This window comes from Myotis yumanensis, unplaced genomic scaffold (genome assembly GCF_028538775.1).
Source record: "Myotis yumanensis isolate MYYU_CA2020_CCGP unplaced genomic scaffold, mMyoYum1.0.hap1 SCAF_3, whole genome shotgun sequence".
Lineage (NCBI taxonomy): Eukaryota > Metazoa > Chordata > Mammalia > Chiroptera > Vespertilionidae > Myotis > Myotis yumanensis.
The window spans coordinates 19,064,556-19,069,466 of record NW_027223754.1 but is presented as its reverse complement, the minus strand read 5'-3'; positions in this window follow the sequence as shown (position 1 = coordinate 19,069,466).

Genomic DNA, 4,911 nt, shown 5'->3' with positions numbered 1-4,911 from the left:
TCTGTATCCATGAGGCATATGCCCTTGGTTTTCATATTCCCCCTCCATGCCTATCACACATCTGTGCTTTTCATGAAATAAAAAGATGTGACCATTGAATGCCGGTCTTTTCTTCAAGTTGCATCTGTCTGAGGACTGGGGCTGCTAAGTTCATTATGAAGTCAAGGAGAGTTCAATCTCTGATATCTCATTCATCATGCACCATGCACACAACCAAGCTCTGCAAATTCTTCCTCTGCAGTGTTTCTCTGGTCCACCCGCTTCTTCCTATTTCCACTGCTCTGCCCTGAGACTGATCATAAGAGACTTGCACTTGGCCTTTGCCCAACCTCTTTACATACAATTTTGTGACTCAAAATGTTATTGTTTAAACTTATTTTTTTAGTCATGTTACAGTTCTTATTCAGAAACTGGAAGAGGTTCTTTATTTCCCCTTATGTCAAACCCTGACTCCTAATCATGTTCTGTGAGACTCTTCTCTAGAGATGGTCTCCTCTTCAAGGACTGTGAGTTTTTAAAGCTAGAGGCAACAAGGTTAAGAGGTGACTAAATAGTCATCTTCAAACCCTTGGATACTTCTTGTGTGAAGGATATGCTTTTGCTCAGAAGACATAATAAGAAGAAGGTTTAAATAATCACAAGAATAACTTTAGTTGGAGTAAAAGACAGTGTGTCTTGACTCTAGACCAGCCGTGGGCAAACTACGGCCCGCTGGCCGGATCCAGCCCGTTTGAAATGAATAAAACTAAAAATAAAAAGACCGTACCCTTTTATGTAATGATGTTTACTTTGAATTTATATTAGTTCACACAAACACTCCATCCATGCTTTTGTTCCGGCCCTCCGGTCCAGTTTAAGAACCCATTGTGGCCCTCGAGTCAAAAATATTGCCACCCCTGCTCTAGACCTAGCTTATGTCTACTGTAAACCTTCAACTTTCTCCAAGAAAACTTTTCTTCATTTAATATAATAGTCCTTTTCTGAACCATTTATTTGAAATTAGTGTGTCACTTGGCTTTCTGACAGCTGTTGTATCATTGCTTTGCACAACATCTACCTTGTTCTGTATTTAGGTTGCACCTCTTCCAGGCATGTCGTAATTTTTGTCTTATATAACCTTCCAAAGCATTTGAACTGCTGCTGAGTCCTACCATTCCCTTCCATTGAATTCTGTTACTTGCCCGATTGTCCTTGCACCTCTGTGACTTTTCATTTTATTCCCCCACCTATACCCTAAAAAGCTCTTGCTCCTCAAGTATTCTATATAATAAAAGGCTAATATGCAAATGACCAAATGGTGGAATGACTGGTCACTACGATGTTCACTGACCACCAGGGGACAGACATTTAACACAGGAGCTGCCCCCTGGTGGTCAGTGTGCTCCCACAGGGGGAGCGCCGCTCAGCCAGAAGCCAGGCTCATGGCTGGCGAGCACAGTGGCAGTAGTGGGAGCCTCTCCTGCCTCTGTGACAATGCTAAGGATGTCCAACTGACGGCTTAGGCCCACTAAGCCGTCAGTCAGACATCCCCCCAGGGCTCCCAGACTGCGAGAGGGCACAGGCCAGGCTAAGGGAGGTAATATGCATATTGACCGTCACACCCTCACACAAGATGGCCACCCCCATGCGGTCAAAGATGGCCACCACAAGATGGCCAGCATGGGAGGGCAGTTGGGGGCGACCAGGCCAGCAGGGGAAGGCAGTTGGGGGGGACCAGGCCTGCAGGGGAGGGCAGTTGGGAGGGACCAGGCCTTCAGGGGAGGGTAGTTAGGGGCAACTGGGCCAGCAGGGGAGGGCAGTTGGGGGGGTCCAGGCCTGCAAGGGAGGGCAGTTGGGGGTGACCAGGCCTGCAGGGGAGGGCAGTTGGAGGCGATCAGGCCAGTAGGGGAGCAGTTAGGCGTTGATCAGGCCAGCAGGGGAGTGGTTAGGGGGTGACCAAGCTGGCCGACAGAAGCGGTTAGGGACAATCAGGCACGCAGGCAAGCAAGTGGTTGGGAGCCAGCAGTCCCGGATTGTGAGAGGGATCCAGATTGGAGAGGTTGCAGGCTGGGCTGAGGGACACCCCCCCTCCCAGTGCATGAATTTCATGCACTGGGCCTCTTATAAGTCTAAATTATTTTCTGATCATATAAGAAAAGTTTACATTTTAAGGCTGTGAGATCTTTGGGAATCTGTGGACTATTACAGGTAATCTAGAGAACTTCACATACAAACAAAATTTGGCTTCTCTGAAGTCTGGAGAAAGATTCTGTAGGATGAAATGCATCCCAGGAAATAATCGTTTGCTGTGACCCACTTCCTAGTTATCTCATTCAAACCCAAACCTGTCTTTCTTCTAGATCTCTCCCTTGTGCTTTAATCACTCAAATCAATTGCCCTACTGAAATATGGTGATTGACCCTTGTTTCTAATCAGTAAAATATTTTCTTTATATTAAGATTATTTACTGCATCTTCCATATCTTAGCAATGTTCCTATACCTTAGGCTACAGAGAATTGATCTCATCCTTCTCCCACATGATAGCCTGTCCCTTATATGAAGACAGCTGTGACAAACCCAGCTGCTTTGCTCTCTCTCCTTAAAATGAGTGTTCCCAGAACTTCATCTTTCTCTGAATGAGAGATGACTTGTCAGTGTCCCTTATAAAGTCAGGACCTACAACTAATCCCAATATTCCAGGTAGGTTTGATAGTGTGAAGTATTCTGTGACTCTGTCATCTCTTGGGTTAAACATGTCTTAAAATTACTCTGGTTTTTCCCATTTGTCATTCATATTGAGATGTCAACTAGCACTCCAAAGTCTTTTCACAATTATTGCTCTTAAAATACATATATCACACCCTATCTTTCAATAGCACAATTCTTGTAAAAATTATCAAAATTTATCTTGGTGGTTTCAACCTAGTCTTCCAACAGCCAAAGTCATTTTTGAGTTTTTATTCAGTCATCCAAGTTAGTGCCAAAGTCCTGTGACATGCTGTTACAGATACCTTCTATTTTGATACTGATTCATTGATCTCTCTGTGCTAGCAATGAACTCCTCCAACTATATACTACAGTTATGACCAATTTGTCAACAGACAAACAATAAAAGCACTTTTCAAATAGCTGGAGGGAAAACAGACATACTGGAGGCAAGAAGTCTCATAGTTTAGTAGTCAAGAAATTCTCTCTAAAATAAGAAATGTCCCAGCTTGTTCTTAATGTTATTCCAGTAATACTGCTTCATGTATACTCAAGACCTTGATCAACCATTCCTAGAATTTAGCAAGGGATCTATTACAAGCTCACCAAACAATAGATTTCAGAAATTACTTTCCTACCACTTTTGACAATCCTAAGACTATTTGTTCATCTGTCAGTCTTCTGGTACAATTCTTCTCATTCTCCATGAATTCTCAAAAATGTGGTCAGTAGTTTGGTTTTTTAAAATGTATATTTTATTTATTTCAGGGAGGAAGAGAGAGGGAGAGAGAGAAATATCAATGATGAGAAAGAATCATTGATCGGCTGCCTTCTGCACACCCCACACTGAGGATTAGGCCAAAACACGGGCATGTGCCCTTGACCAGAATCAAACCTGGGACCCTTCAATCCTCAGGACAACACTCTATCCACTGAGCCAAACCAGCTAGGTTGTGGTCAGTAGTTTTAAAATCCTATCTGCAAACATTAAGAGAGGCTTGCTGAATTGTGCCCAGGACCTCCTAGTACATTTCTTTGTGCCTTTCTGTGAATCTACCATTATTTCATAGTAAAACAGTTTTTAAAGAAGTTGCATTTGCAAAGTTCTCTCAGTATCCTAGAATATAATGTCTCAGGACCTAAAGACTTACATGTACAAGACACTTTACTTTGGGCAATGGGCACAGGATGCAGTATAAGTTATATACTTGAAACCTGCATGCTTTTGTTAACCAATGTCACCCCTATAAACTCAATGAAAAAGTAAGATACCTTTTGAAGTAGCTCACCTACCTTGGGCTTCAGTTTTGTGTTTACCATGTTTGTTGTATTTTTTCTAAATTGAAGACAATTTTACTGCAGAAGAGTAAACCCTATTGAAGTAGAATAGCTCAGTCTGCTGCTATCCATTCTTAATGCACCATGCCTGCCCATCCCTTGTTCACTTTATCTGTTCATCAATAATTCCTGACTCTCACATTTTCCAATAACTTTTCCCTCCTTCTGGGTTATCCTTTTCTTTCTGTTCTTACCCAGTTCCATGTCATTCCTTTAGATTTATTCTTGACCATGTGCTCCTCCCTCGGCCTTTGATCTGCATACTATAAAAAACTGACTTCATCTGAGACCTTCTGGGTGCCAAGTACACTGTGACATGCTTTTCAGGGGCTGTGTGACCTGCTACACCAACATTATTATTATTATGGGGAAAATTGCTTCTCTTTTATTACCATTTTAGTAACTCTTATGTAAGGATTTTCTTTTTATCTTTTGAGTTTAAATTTTTTATATATTAAAAAATTTCTCTGGCTTACTTGGGGAAAGGGTAAATTTTTAACATTTTGAGTGGGCCAAGATTTAAGCCCTCGTGAAATGGTATTTGTTTCTCTGAAACTTAAACTGCTTTCTCTAGACCCTCTTAGAGTCCTCTCCCTCCGAATGAAACTTTTCCATGTGGATATACTTCTTGCTTCATCATTCTCTCTCATTAGGGGCCTGGGAAGCCCAGCTGGGGCTCTTTGAAATGATTTTCACTTGAAGTTGGGTGTAACCTGTTAGAAATGATCCATCACCCCTTCCCTAAGCCCCCCGTGGAATATTCTAGAGATTCTTTCTTAGCCAGACTTCTCCAGCTATGATTCCTGCGTTAGAGTGATTTCTCCCAAACATTCAAATGAAATCATTTCGTTCCATCCCTGTCCAAGTTGGGATGCCGAATTCTATAC